Below are 16,123 nucleotides of genomic sequence, written 5' to 3'. Positions count from 1 at the left end.
TTGCCCTGGAGAAGGTGGTGGTGAGCTGCCTTCTTAACTGATGCAGTCCATGTGTTGTAAGTGCACCCACAGTGCTGTTAGGGAGTTCTAGGGTATTGACCCAGTTACAGTGAAGGAATGGTGATATAATTCCAAGTCAGGATAGTGTGTGGATTGGAGAGGAATCATGGAATCCATAGAATTCCAACAGTGCAGAAGGAGACCATTCGGCTCGTCAAGTTTGAACCGACCCTCTGAAAGAGCACTCTACCCAGATCCACTCCCCCGCCCTATCCCCATAATCCTGTAACCTAACCTGTACATCCCTGGACACTATGGGGCAATTCAGCTTGGCCAATCCGGCTATCCCGCACATCTTTAGATGGTGGGAGGGAACCCACGTAGATACACGGAGAATGTGCAAACTCCACAAAGTCACCCAAGGCTGGAATCAAACTGGGTCCCTGGTACATTGAGGCAGCACTAGAAACCAGTGCCACCGTGCCGCAAGGTGGTGACTGTCGTGTTAGGTACACTGGTATAACACTGGCTGCAACTGGATGCAACATAGATCAAAAAGATACTCCAGACCTTGAAGTTAGTTCAATCAGGTTTATTGAACTAATAGCACGGTTAGCACAGTTCTCTATGAGTTCGACTCTCTGCTAACTTAAGTGTGGTTACTCTGTCTGACTGAACCAGACTAGCTCTTAGCCACGTGGTGGGGCTGTGAGATTGTAACAACACCCTTGACTGACTGTCTAGATGTTCAGCAGTGGGAAGAGGCAGAGTGTGAGTGCCTCATGTCTTTTATAGTCAGTTCCCATCCCTGAGTATCCTGCCTGCTTATTGGTCATGTCCTGTTCTCTGTGTCCATTAGCTGCTTGTCTGTATATCATCATGTGTGTCCCCGCATATCATGACAGTGACCTGTTCCCATGCACCTGCTGCCCTTGTCTTTCTAGGTTGCACAGATCACGGGTTGCAAAATGCACATTTCACACATTCCCTTGCACAGGATGTTACCCTCACTAAAGTTGCACTGGTTCTGAAGATGAGGACCAAGTAATTTAGTCACTTCAAACATGGTGCTTGGTTGGAAGTAGCTTCAATTGAGCAGAAATAAAGTGTTTTGTGTGAAATGAGTTTTGAACTTGGACAATCCAGAGTGCAAAACTGCCTGTAATTGACTATAAATATTTCCTGATGATGATATATTAAAGAAAGAGCTTTACTCTGTAAATGAAGGATTATCTGTATACTGTACTTAGTGTGAAAGATGTAATAACCTTCTATTCTCCAGGTATAACATACTTATCCTAGCAGGCAACAAAGCCACTTTACCCAAAAGAAATTCATCTGTATTCATTAAATTAATTCATAATTGATCAAACATCCATGTGGCAATCAAAACTTTTATCCATCAATCACAATTGGCCGAGTTATCTTTGCCACTGGGGTGCCCGTCTAGTTTCACATTCACCACTTCTGCTGCCATCCAGATTTGTGTCAGACGAAAGAAGATAAAAGAATTGTAACCAAAGTTTACCTTCTGCATTTTGTTCCTCTGCATGCAGTTTGTTCTGCCTACCTTACATTCCCACTGTCACTTCGATACCATTTTCGGCGGGAAAAAAGATTTGCACATGCTCATAGAATGTTTTGAATTGAACATGTACATCTGCAAAGCTAGAACGTTGAGAAGGATTAGCTTACTCCGAGTGGCATATTTTCAACTTTAGATATAGAACCCAGATTATTGCATGTGTTACCTTACACACAACTTTAAAGTGGCATGCTGTTCACTCAGAGGAAGGTTATATTTAGTGCCACCTAACCCCATCCACTTTTGACGATCCTGCCAAATCTCCTTTGAAACCTCATTTGTTACTGTATGCAACCACATTCCTCGTAAAAATCGATATCTGAATTAGAGCTGAACAAATAAAACCTTCCACAGAAGCCCCAGAAATGAGTGGCATTTATTCAGGTTGTTAGCTCTACAGATGCTAATGAATCCCCCCTGGGAGCAGAGACAGATGCAAGTGTCTTGAAAGTGGATATGATGACACCTGTGGTCATGACTGCACTGCAGTTGCTATTGACATTGTTTTCTGACAGCATAGTCCTGGTGTCTACACTACTCATCTGCTCTGATTTGTCTAGTCATCTTGTACTTTGCCAATGCAAATTTTTCCTCTCTGACTTGTTGCTACGTTGAATGGGATCCTTACATGGCCTGCTTTGTGTGTGCTCATCAGCATTCACAAACAGCTTTGATATTGCTTCCAATTTGGTTCAACTCTATAATGCATCATCTGCAGTACATTTGAATATCTGAGATAGCTGAGAGGTCTTTTGTTTGTGAATGTGCAAGATGTTTAAGGTTCTTGTCAAATTGAGTCTCAGCCCATTTATGGAGAATATATTCAGATCTAAAGAAGACACTTTTATAAGGCTGTAATTTGTGACTGGGCTCAATGACACCCTAAACATTGAGTGATGCTCAAAATTTTTACATAGTTACATAGTCGCCCAGATTGAATCCTCACATATTTCATAGATGTCATAGAATTTACAGTGCAGAAGGAGGCCATTTGGCCCATCAAGTCTGCACCGGCTCTTGGAAAGAGCACCCTACCCAAGGTCCACACCTCCACCCTTTCCCCATAACCCAGTAACCCCACCTAACACTAAGGGCAATTTTAGACACTAAGGGCAATTTAGCATGGCCAATCCACCTAACCTGCACATCTTTGGACTGTGGGAGGAAACCGGAGCACCCGGAGGAAACCCACGCACACACGGGGAGAATGTACAGACTCTGCACAGACAGTGACCCAAACCGGGAATCGAACCTGGGACCCTGGAGCTGTGAAGCATTTGTGCTAACCACAATGCTACCATGCTGCCCCTATTTGTTTAGATATGTATTATTTCATTAAACATTTACTCAGATTCCCAAATTAAAATTGACTGAGTATTATCAGCCCTGGACAATTTTCAGTATTATGATATTATACTTATGTGATACGATGGTGCATATTCAAGTTGTTTACATTATGTCCTTATAATTCAAGGAGGTAAGAAATTGACAAATTTCATGATTATAGAACCCCTTAATAAAAATAGTCAACAGCCAGAAATGTTTCATGGATTACCACAACATTCAATAAAGTTTGGGAGAATATATCACAGGAAATAAAGATGGAATGCAGGATTTGAAAGAGCAATGAAATGATCCAATGGTCATGTTGCATCTAAAACACAGCTCGCCGTGATAAAAGCTGGGAGACCCCGCTCCCGGGATCTCCCTGGCTCACAATGACTCCCGAGATCCAATGCGATCTTGCGAGACGTTGCGATGTAAACCCCGTCCATTGTGGGTGGGATCACTTTTTGACATATCTGCATATTAGAGTGGGACAGCTAGTCTCACTGTAATATATAGAACCCTGAGGTACCCGAGGGGTTGGGATTTATCCCCTTTGCCTCACAGAGATCTCAGACGAGCGCCGTTCAGTACTGGTCTTTACAAATGGGAACCAGTCGGAACTGCGCCTGTGGGGGTCTCCCAGGGGATTGGAGGCCCCAAGGGTTGATTTGATTTTTGATTTGATTCGATTTATTGTCACATGTACCGAAGTACAGTGAAAAGTATTTTTCTGCGGCCGTGAAAACATACCCAGTACGTACATAGTAAACAAAAAGACTAATCAACAGAGAACATTGACAAATGGTACATCGACAAACAGTGATTGGTTACAGTGCGGAACAAGGGGACAAACAAAGCAAATACATGAGCAAGAGCAGCATAGGGCATCGTGAATAGTGTTCTTACAGGGAACAGATCAGTCCAAGGGGGAGTCGTTGAGGAGTCTTGTAGCTGTGGGGAAGAAGCTGTGCCTATGTCTGGATGTGCGGGTCTTCAGACTTCTGTACTTTCTGCCTGATGGAAGGGTCTGGAAGAAGGCAATGCCTGGGTGGGATGGGTCTCTGATAATGCTGTCTGCCTTCCTGAGGAAGCGTGAGGTGTATACAGAATCAATGTGGGGGTGGCAAGTTTGTGTGATGTGTTGGGCTGAGTTCACCACACTCTGCAGTTTCTTGCGATCTTGGACCGAGCAGTTGCCATACCAGGCTGTGATGCAGCCAGATAGGATGCTCTCTATTGCACATCTGTAGAAGTTTGTGAGAGTCGATGCAGACATGCCAAATTTCTTTAGCTTCCGTAGGAAGTAGAAACGTTGTTGGGCTTTCTTGACTGTTGCATCAACGTGAGTGGACCAGGTCAGACTGTTGGTGCTGGTGACCCCCAGGAACTTAAAACTATCAACCATCTCCACTTCAGAGCCATTGATGCAGACGGGAGTGTGTGTCGTGCTACGCTTCCTGAAGTCGATGATGAGTTCCTTGGTCTTTCTGACATTTGGAGAGAGGTGTATGCCGTTTGGGCAGGGTGGCACCCTGGTGCTGCTGCTGCCACCTGGGCATTCAGTTGTGGCTTCTAGTATTGGTGGAGATTGGCCTGCCTCTGATTTTATGGCTGGTAGATGGCACCACCCACTTGAAAGCCCCACCCCAGTACCTGGTGAACAGAAAATTCCCCAAAATCACCATCAGGAAGATGGATTCCATTTTCTCAGGCTCTTCCATAATCCCTAACCACTAATTCCCTCTTTCCTTGCTCTAACAACCGCCAGAGGCTGAACTAGGCTATTCACAACCTTGGTATTGTATCTAATAATAATAATAATAATTGTCACAAGTAGGCTTCAATTAAGTTACTGTGAAAAGCCCCTAGTCACCACATTCTGGCGCCTGTTCGGGGAGGCTGGTACGGGATTTGAACCTGCGCTGCTGGCTTTATTCTGCATTACAAGCCAGCTGTTTTGCCCACTATGCTAAACCAACCCCAGATCTAGGGGTATCTCACCCCTAGATGAGCATATATTAGTGCTATCACTAAGAATGCCTACTTTCACCCCATAACATTTCCCGACTCCTCCTCTAACTCGGCCTTTCCATGCTTATGTTACCTCTACGCTTGATTATTGCCCTGAAATCCTGACTACAGACCTCCTGAATTTTGCCCTCCAAAAAACTTGAGATCATCCAAAACTGCGTATCTTGACCACACCCTGTTCTCACGTCACCCTGTGCTTGCTCACCTACATTGACTTCCAGTTAAGCACTGCCTCAATTTTAAAATTCTCAACCCTGATCTCAAATTTCCTCATCAACTCAGTGCTCAGCCATGTTTGAAATTTCCCCCCCCATACCTCTCCGCCTCTCTTTCTTTTAAGTTATTCCTTAAAAACTATCTCTTTGACAAAGCTGTTGATCATCTATCTTAGTATCTCCTAATGTGGCCCAATGTAAAATTTTGTTTGATAATCCTCCTGTAAAGCTCCATTTGGGGATCCGTTAGCTAAGCTGGCTGGACAGCTGGTTCATGGAGCGATGCCAACAGTGCAGGTTCAATTCCCGTACAGGCCTTTTCCAGTCGTGAAGACCTTCTTAACCTTGCGGCTCACCTGAGGTGTGGTGGCCCTCAGGTTAAATCACCACCAATCGGCTCTCTTTACTTGTGGGTGGTACAGTGGTTTGCACTGCTGCCTCACAGGACCAGGGACCCGATTCTATTCCGGCCTTGGGTGACTGTCTGTGTGGAGTTTGCACTTTCTCCCCGAGTCTGTGTGAGTTTCCTCCAGATGCTCCGGTTTCCTCGCACAGTCCAAAGATGTGCAAGTTAGGTGGATTGGCCATGATCAATGTGCAGGGTCACGGGATAGGGCAGGGGAATGGACCTAGGTAGGGTGTTCATTCAGAAGGTTAGCGCCAACTCGATGGACCAAATGGCTTCCTTCTGCACTGTAGGGATTCTATGGATTCTCAAAGGGAAGAGCAGCCTTATGGTCCTCAGAGACTATGGCGACTTTCATTACAATGCTAAAATGCCATATACATAAGATTTTATTGTTACATTTGGTATTCTATGTCCTACTGATGATACTTATTATATTAATTGGTTATTAATTAATTCCAAAAAGGTTAGGAGGGGTTATTGGGTTATGGGGATAGGGTGGAAGTGAGGGCTTAAGTGGGTCGGTGCAGACTTGATGGGCCGACTGGCCTCCTTCTGCACTATATGTTCTATGTTCTAATTGGTTAATATTCCTACAGTATATGTTATCTTTACTGCTTTATAGTTGGTACATATGAGGAACATCTTTACAGGTTAATTTGCCATAGTATATATTTATTGGGTTAATGCCTGCCAGAATATATCATGTTTTCTTGGTTATGCCTCAACAGTATGCATTAATTGGGCTAAACCTCTCCTGTATCCGTTGTGTTACTAGGTTATGCCCCCATAGTATATGTTCACTAGGTCAAGCTTCTCCAGTCCCTGACAAATTTATTGGGCTGTACACTGATAATTATGAGAGATATGCAATGGATTATTCTCTTACAGTATATAATGAAAGGATTTCATCTCCACAGGATGTATTACATTTTTTTGATCCTGCCCCACAGTATATATTTGCAAGGTTAAATCTCCACAGTATGTGTACTATTTACTGAATCTGTCATGCCATAGCAGAATAATACAAAAAGGCATGGTACAGTAGGAAAGGTTCAAAGGATTCAGTGAGCAATTTGTAAAGACAAGTATTAAAAGTCTGCTCTGGTTTTTTTTTGTTCATTAGACTTTTAAAAGTGTCATACCAGTCTGTGCTCTAAAGTGTCATGCTGTGGATTTCTGTTTTTAGGCCTTCCCGCTCTGTAAATTGCACACTGTGCACACAGGGCTACAAATTGAGATCTTTTTATTTATTTAAATTATTTCTAAAAGGTCTGTCTCCTCCTTTGAATCATAAATTGGTACAAGTCGTGCTAACAAGAAATTGGAACATTATCTGGCGAGACCAACGGGGGCGGAGGTTTCTGCATTGAATTGAATTCCCCACACATCAAGTTGCAATTTTGACAGCGATGCCAAACAAGAATGGATGGAGGAAAAAAAAAATTATTGCCGCTAATGTGCAGCTAATAGTAACTTTCAGAACAGCACTGTCAAAGCCCAGGATTTGGTTGCCTGTCTGTCCTATAGTCTAGGAATAGTGCACACTGACTGAGAAAGAAAAGAAAGACATGCATTTATGCAGTGCTTTTCATGACCTTGGGATGTTTCAATTGCTTTCCAACCAGTGAAGTACTTTTTGTGGGATGGTTGGAAATGCAACAGCAGTTTGTGCACAGCAAGCTCCCACAAACAGTAAATAGTTGACCAAACTATATGCTTCAGCTGTTGGTTGAGGGTTAACTGTTGGCCATGACATGAGGTGGGTGCGGGGGAGGGAGTGGGTGGGGAGGGCGGTTGCTGGTGATGGTAGTGGCTGCGGGGGAGGGAAGGGATTGTGAGGGGATGCCCCCCCCACCGCTCTCTTTTTGAAATAGCGTCATGGGATTTTTCGCAATTATGATTATAAATGATTATAATTATATAGCTGAACGGCAGTTGAGTCTCAGTTTAACATCTCAACCAAACGGCAGCACTCTCTTAATACTGCCCTGGAGTGCCAGCCTAGATTATGTGTTTAAACCTCTGGAGTGGGGCTTGAACCCACATCTTTCTGACTCAGAGGCAAATTATTCTGAATGACCTGTAAAAGCTTCTTATTATTTTTTAAAATAATTTTACTGCCGCTTCAGTGCCATATAGTGCCTGATAATATTCTGATGTCATTTCACTTATACTGCCAAACGTAACCGAGCCACAACAATTTGCATTGCTGTTCATATAGGAAATGTCTCAAAGCATTTCACAAAGCAGCAAAGGGATTGCATTTGCCCAAGAGTAGTGATGATCACTGAGAAGACTTTCGAAGGTGGGGGTAAAAGGTAGCGAGGTGGGGGAGTTTGTGGATGGACTTCCAAAGTGTAAAGCCACAGTGGCTGGAGAGAGTAGGGTGGGTGGCCAGTAGGTCAAGAACAGACATTAATCTGGAGAAACGTGAGTAGCAGCAAAGGGCGAGGCTCTGAAAAAAATAGCAGATAGGGACAAGGATTTTACAGTTGTTCCAAGAGAGACATGGGTTTGGGGAGGGGGGGGGGGGGGGCAGCGGGGGTTGGGGGGGGGGGGGTGGGGGGGGGGGGGGTCACCAACCGAAAAAGACTGCAAACCTCATTGTCTTTCTACTTTTCAAATCTCACTGCTGCCAGTCACATTTCTCCAGCATCAGCTAACCCAGCAGCAAGGACTTGGTGGATTAGGGGGATGAGCTTTTACACCTTCCTCCCAGATGCAGGTGTCTGCTTGTGGAGCCTCCACTTGCAAGCACTTCCTTGTCCCAACACCATGTCACTCCCCCAACCACCCTCACTCCACACACAAGCATGGCCTGTCACGAAGGGAGACAATCCCAACATGAGACCTCTGATAGGGTAAAAGCATAGTGGTATTGTCATTGGACTAGTAATCCAGAGACCCGGGGTGATGATCTGGGGGCCCGGGTTTGGACCCCACCACGGCAGGCGATGAAATTTAAACTCAATAAAGGGCGGGAATCTCTAAAAATGGGGCTATGCCCCCACACCGGCGGGAAAATCGGCGCCAACGACTCCGGCATCAACGGCCCCCAAAAGTGAGGAATTCGTCCTCACAGCTCCAGCCGGCAGGGAACGGCCCGTGCGAGTCCGCGCATGCGCGGAACGGCCGGCGTATTCCTGCACGGGGGTTCCCTTCTCTGCCCAGCCCCTGGGAAATATAGCAGAGCCCTACAGGGGCCCAGCGCAGAGTAAAGTAGGCCCCCATGGAACCAACTCACTCGCCAATCGGTAAATCCCGATCGTGGGCCAGGCCACCGTGCCCCCCCCCCCCCCCCCGGTGTTGCATCCCCCCCCACCCCCCCACCACCTCCGGGATGGCCCACACACTCACCTGCTAGGTCCCGCCGTGTGGGAGGTGAGAAATCCACGCCGGCGGGACTGGGCCAAACTCGTCGGCCACTCGGCCCCCGGCACCGGGTCGGAGAATCCCGACCAAAATATCTGGAATTAAAAGTCTAATGGTGACCATGAAATTGTCGTTACTACCCATCAGGTTCACTAATGTCCTTTCGGGAAGGAAGCCCTTACCAGGCCCTTACTCCAGACCCACAGCAATGTGGTTGACTCTAAGCTGCCCTCTCAAGGACAATTAGAGATGGCAGAGCCATGAACGAACAAAAATAAAAATTCAACCTCCTTCCCCCACATTCGACATTCTCCCACTGCCACCCACCTCCTGGCCTTCCAGGTTCCCAATCTCTCCCGACAACCACCCAGGATCGACGATCCATCCAATCACCCCCTTGATCAATCGCCCTCCTCTCCCTCAATAGAACCACCCTCCTTCCTCCTTGTTTGACCCATCTCCCTTCTGGCAAAGAGCTACCTGCTCTTGCAGCCATCATCAACTGCCTCGCCATTCAACTGCCAATTCTTCAAAACTCTGATGTCCAATTCTTAACTTGCATCAAATCTCATTCAGCCCGATGTTCAGTCACCTGCCTTGGCCTCCAGTTTTAAAATTGTCACACCTTTTATCGAATCCCTCCAGGGTCTCATTCCTACCTGCCTCTTTAACCTCCTCGGGTTAAAGGTGGGGATTGAAAATAATTAACTTGGTCCTCATGAAGTTCATGTAGCTTAAATTCAATTTAATTACTTCATGTTAGACAATACAGATTGAAATGAGAGAAGTGGTGGAGAGATAGGTTTGTTTGCAATCAGCACACACATGCATGCTAATCCCGTGCCTTAAGAATGGTGCAACAAGTAGATGAGTAAGAGGAAGAGATCCAAAATGATTTTAGGGAACTCTGGGGTGAGCATGAAATAAGGTAATTGTGGGAGATATATTCTGTGCACTTGAACAAGTGGACCCATGCAGAGGTAGTCCTCCAGAGTTACAACAACAAAAAATACCCTGGACATTTTAGTTTTAAATAGCACCTCTAACATGATAAAATACCCCAAGGCATTCCAGAATTTGACATTGAGTCTCATGAGGGCAAATGATGGCAGATGACCAAAAGCCTGAACAAAGAGGTAGATTTTAAGGAATGGCTCAAAGGAGGAAAGAGGGGTAGAAAGGCAGAGAGGTTTAGGCAGTGAATTCCAGAGCTATGGGACTTCAGAGACTGAATACACAGCAATCAATAACGGAGCAATTACATTCGGGAATGCACATGAGGCCAGAATTGGAGAAGTGCTGAAGCCTCAGAGGGTTATAGGGCTGGAAGAGGTCAAAGAGATAGTAAGGAGTGAGGCCATGGGGGGATTTGAAATCAAGGCTGAGGGTTTTAAAATTGAGGTATTGTTCAACCAGCAGCCAAAGTTGGTCAGTGAACACAGGGATAATTGATGAATGGGAATTGATGTAAGTTAGGATATGGACAGCAGAGTTTTAGATGCATATGAATTAGGAGCAGGGGAAGGCCTTTCAGCCCTTCGAGCCTGTTCTGCGATTTGATAGGATCATGCTTGATGTGATTGTGGCCTCAATTCTACTTTCTTGGGCGCAATTCTCCCAAAGAATTTCCAAGTAATAATAATCACTTATTGTCACAAGTAGGCTTCAATGAAGTTACTGTGAAAAGCCCCTAGTCGCCAAATTCCGGCGCCTGTTCGGGAATTGAACCCGCGCTGCTGGCATTGTTCTGCATTACAAGCCAGCTGTTTAGCCCACTGTGCTAACCAGTGTGGTCTCCGGTGGGAAATGCAGAGTGATTCCCGACAAGTGGGTCGGCATGATCCAGATCGCAATGCACGCCCTTTTTCAAGCCCCGCCTCTTGGCAATGCCAACTTGGCAGGCAGTGCCATGGCCAGGGGCTACAATGTCCTTAGTGCGCCCCCCCCCACCCCCCAGCATGGTCGGCACATCTGATATGCAGTGGTGTAGACCAGTAGTGAATCCCACTAGCTTCACTTTGTACTGATAGGTGGGTGAATATCTGGAGCCAGGAGAATCTGGCTTCAAACCGTCCTAGCATAATTAAATGATGATTTCCCGTATGGGCCGAAGTCACACTGCTAGAATGCCTGCGTGGATTGAACCACCTACCTTACCGGCGGGACAAGGCGTCGCGGGCGGGCTCCGGGGTCCTGGGGGGGCGCGGGGCGATCTGGCCCCGGGAGGTGCCCCCACGGTGGCCTGGCCCGCGATCGGGGCCCACCGATCCGCGGGCAGGCATGTGCCATGGGGGCATTCTTTTCCTTCCGCCTTCGCCACGGTCTCCACCATGGCGGAGGCGGAAGAGACTCCCTCCACAGCGCATGCACGGGGATGCCGTGAGTGGCCGCTAACGCTCCCGCGCATGCGCCGCCCGGAGATGTCATTTCCGCGCCAGCTGGCGGGGCACCAAAGGCCTTTTCCGCCAACTGGCGGGGCGGAAATTAGTCCGGCGTGGGCCTAGCCCCTCAAGGTTGGGGCTCGGCCCCCCAAGATGCGGGGGATTCCGCACCTTTGGGGCGGCGCGGTGCCCGACTGATTTGGGCCGTTTTGGTGCCGGTCGGCGGACATCGCGCCGATACCGGAGAATTCTGCCCCAGATGTAGCCCAAGATACGCTTTCATCTCCTCAAAAGTCCCAACTCACTGGCTCCTGGGGATTATCCCGGATAGTTTGAATTTCTGATGGGCAGCTCCCCGGTTCCCCTCTGAAACTGGAAATGACTCCAACTCTGAGTTAGAGTCAGAGACTTTGGACAGTGTAGGTCCCTTACAGTCAGAAACAGGGGAATTTATGATGGGTAACAAAGAAATGGCTGACCAACTAAATTCTTACTTTGGTTCTGTCTTCACAAAGAAGGACTCACAATGCACCAGAAATGTTGGGGAACACAGGGTTTAGTGAGAGGGAGGAACTGAGGGAAATCAGTAATAGTAAGTAAAGGTGTTGGTGAAATTGATGGGATTGAAAGCTGATAACTCCCCAGGGCCCGATTATCTACAACCCAGAGTACTTAAGGAAGTGGCCCTAGAAATGGTGGATTCAATGGTGGTCATTTTCTAAGATTCTATAGACTGGAACAATTCCGACAGATTGGAGGGTAGCTCATGTAACCCTACTATTTAAAAAGGGAGGTGGATAGAAAACAGGCAATTATAGATCAGTCAGCCTGACGTCAGTAGTGGGGAAATTGTTAGAGTCCATTATAAAAGATTTAATAGCAGAGCACTTGGAAAACGGTAGCAGGATTGGACAGAGTTAGCATGGATTTATGAAAGAGAAATTATGCTTTAAAAATCTACTAGATTTCTTTTAGGATGTAACCAACAGAATTGACGAGGGGGAGCCAGTAGATGTAGTTTATTTGGAATTTCTGAAGGCTTTCGACAATTCAAATGCATGGGATTGGCGGTAATGTATTGAGATGGATAGAAAATTGGTTGGCGGATGGGGACAAAGAGTAAGTTTAATGGGTATTTTTCCAAATGGCAGACAGTGTCTAGTGGAGTACCGCAGGAATCCGCACTGGGACTCCAGCTATTCACAGCATAAATTCATTTTTTAGATGAGAGAACTAAATGTGAAATGTCCAAATTTGCAGATGACACAAAGCTAAGTGGGTGGTTAAGTTATGAAGAGGTTGCAGAGATGATTTAGCATGATTTGGACAAGTTGAATGAATGGGCAAATGCATGGCAGATGCAGTATAATGGGGATAAATGTAAGGTTATACACTTTGGTAGCAAAAATAGGAAGGCAGATTATTATCTGAATTGCTGTAAATTGAGAGAGGGGAATGACCAATGAAACCTGGGGGTCCTTGAACACCAGTCACTGAAAGTAAGCATACAAGTGCAGCAGGCAGTAAAGAAGGCAAATACTATGTTGACCTTGGTAGCGAGAGGGTTTGAGTCCAGGAGCAGGGATGTCTTTCTGCAATTGTACATGACCTTGGTGAGGCTACATCTGGAAAATTGTGTGCAGTGTTTGCCTCCTAATTTGAGAAAGGATGTTCTTGCTATGGAGGGAGTGCAGCAAAGGTTTAAGCACTGATTTGTGGGATGGCAGGACTGACATATGAAGAGAGATTAAGTCTTTTAGGATTATATTCCCTGGAGTTTAGAAGAATGAGGGGGAATCTCATAAAAACCTCTGAAATTCTAACAAGACTAGAGAGAGTAATGCAGGAAGGAAGTTCCCAACGGCAGAGGAGTCCAGAAACAGGGGTCTCAGTCTAAGGGATATGGAGTAAATCATTTAGGTTTGAGATGAGGAGAAAATTCGCTATTCAGACAGTATGAGCCTGTGGAATTCGCTACCACAGAAAGCAGTGAGGCCAAAACACTGTGGGCGTGATTCAGCCACGGGGTTGCGCATGGCGCGAAACCTCACCCGAATCACCTGACTTGCTCCACCTGGCGCAATCTGGATCAAGCCCTCACTGGTCATGATCCATATCAACATATTTGAATGAGTAATTAGGCTCATTTAAATACCCGGATGCCGCTTTCACCCGCCCAAGAGTCAACACCCACGCCTGCGAGACCTCGACAGGGCATTTAGCACTGGCTTCCACAAGTGTGGACCACATGTGACGGCACCTTGGGAGGTCTCACAGGCCATTGGAGACTCCTGGATGGTCAGGGACAGGGCGGGTTAATGACCTGGCGCCTTAGCACTGACAGCCTGGCACCTTGATAGTTCCATCCTTGCATTGCTAGGGTGCCTGGGTGTCACTGCCAGGGTGCCAGGCTGGTAGTATCATGGTGCCCAGGTGCAAGATTGGCACTGCCAGGAGTCATGCCCAGGCGAAGGCCTTGCCCATGAAAGGGGTTGAAGTGGGTTTCCAATAGAAGGTTGGGGGTTGGGGTGGGGGGGGGGGGGGTGGGGGGGGGGGGGGGGGGGGGGAGAGGGGGGGGTGAAGGGTGGGTGTCCAGAAAGTTTGGGGAGGGTGTAGAGATGGGGTTGCTGGTCAAAATGGTGCCCCGATCTGCAAGACTGAAGTGTGGCCTTGGTGGGAAAAAGTCGCCGAGGCCCAAAAAAATCAACAAAGTGCCGGTGAATAGCGGGGGTTTATCTTCACACTGCAACCACTGGGAAACACGCCGCCAAACATGCCCAAAACTGTACTTAGTTTTAAGTCCGTTGAACCGCGCCCTTTTTGTTTTCAAAGGGTTAGATATAGATCTTGGGCCTAAAGGGATCAAAGGGGATTGGGGAAAATGGGAAGAAGTTACTGAGTCGGATGATCAGCCATGATCACAATGAGTGGTGGAGCTGGGCAGCAGGGTGGCGCAGTGGGCTAGCGCTGTAGCCTCACGGCACCGAGGTCCCGGCTCTGGGCCACTGTCCGTGTGGAGTTTGCTCATTCTCCTCATGTTTGCGTGGGTTTCGCCCCCACAACCCAAAAGATGTGCAGGGTAGGTGGATTGGTCACGCTAAATTGCCCCTTAATTGGAAAAAATGAATTGGGTACTCTAAATTTATTTTAAAAAATAATGAGTGGTGGAGCAGACTTGAAGGGCCAAATGGACTGCACCTGCTCCTATTTTCTCCGTTTTCATCCTTGACCTGACTGGCCCCCACCACCCGACAAATTTGTCTGATTCTCCTGATTCCAGGCCTGACCCCCCCCCCCCCCCCCTCTCCCCGACTTCCCCTTGACCCGATCTGGCTATCCCTCATGACCTGACTACCACCTGGACCTCCCCAATTCCAACTACCCCCACCCTATCCCTGAACTGTCTGCCACCTATTCTCTCACCCAACTGACACCCAGATGCCATCATTTTCACCTGCCACCCGACTCACCTGTCACCCAATCCACCTGCCATCCAACCCACCTGCCACCCAACTCACCTGTCACCCAATCCACCTGCCATCCAACCCACCTGCCACACGATCCATCTACCACACTACCCAGCTGCCAGCTTACCTCAACCACTTATCCATGTCCAGACCTGCACATTGACCCACCACTCACTCACATTCAACCATGCACTCGTTTAATAACACATTAATAGCCTTTGGGACCTTTAATCGCTTAACAGGATATGGCATCGATGCTGTAAAAAGGGGGCGTGGCCTGTCTTTGCACCCAACGGTCTAGCGCTACGATGAAGCTCTTCAAGGGACTGTATACTCCTCATTTCTGGAGAAGCTGGGCTTGGAATAAATGAAGAGCATCATTTGAGGACAGAAAAGTAGGAACAGAGCAGCGCCCAGTGATGATTGCTGCTCCGAAGAAGATCTGAGCCAATATATACATGTCAAAACATTTCCAGCACAGTATAAACATACCATGCTACTGGGAGAACAGAAAGGACAGTTCATGCTAATATGCGTAAATATGAACTGTGTAATAGTTTGTAAACTGTGCTTACAGAAATAATGTAACTTTTTTTATTCATTCAAAGGATATGAGCTTCACTAGCAAGGCCAGCTTTATTGCATATCCCCAGCTTCCTTTCAGAAGGTGGTGAAGGTACTCCCACAGTGCTGTTATGGAAGGTGTTCCAAGATTTTGACCCAGCAATGATGAAGAACGAGGTCAGGGTGGCATAAGATTTGGAGAGGAACTTTGAGGTGATCGTGTTCTTTTGCTTTCCTGATCTTTGTAGGTGGTAGAGTTTGCAGATTTGGAAGGCGCTGTGGAAGACATTTTGGTGAGTTGCTGCAGTGCACCTTGCAGATGGCGTGCATCGCAACTACGTTGCATCAGATATGGTGGGAGCAAATATTTCAGGGAGTACCGATACACAAATACAAAGTTATGTTGGCCACAGGAACAGAGCAAACTATCAGCATAATCAACCATATGCATCAGCTGATCTATACAAAGGCTTTTTCTTAAAAATGTATCCATGCTACAATGTAGTGTTTGTCTTGGATAAAGTACACAAAGCCTGTTTGTAAGATTGTATCGTTCCAAGAAAAGGATTCTTTCATTGAGTATGGATGAAAACTAGAAAATATCAGGCATTATTTTACAGTTCTGCAGTTTACCTATTCGTGCCTGGGCTACAATTTTTTTGTTCTTCGCCAACAACTCTAGTTCCCAGCAGCAAATATTGTGTAAGTGGAGCAAAATCCACAATGAGATCTGACAGCTAAAGTCAACGAGCTAGAAGATCTTTGATTAG

At 46.8% G+C, this 16,123-nt stretch overlaps 1 protein-coding gene across 4 annotated transcripts in view; it reads left to right on the top strand.

Annotated features, from left to right (window-relative positions):
- The window catches only part of LOC140427083 (teneurin-2-like), a 3,867,843-nt gene that overhangs the window by 3,039,731 nt on the left and 811,989 nt on the right, over positions 1-16,123 (top strand). The gene's annotated exons all lie outside the window — the stretch shown is intronic.

This window comes from Scyliorhinus torazame, chromosome 7 (assembly GCF_047496885.1).
Source record: "Scyliorhinus torazame isolate Kashiwa2021f chromosome 7, sScyTor2.1, whole genome shotgun sequence".
NCBI classification, from domain to species: Eukaryota; Metazoa; Chordata; class Chondrichthyes; order Carcharhiniformes; family Scyliorhinidae; genus Scyliorhinus; species Scyliorhinus torazame.
The sequence above is the reverse complement of the archived record's forward strand: the minus strand, read 5'-3'. Positions and strand labels throughout refer to the sequence as shown.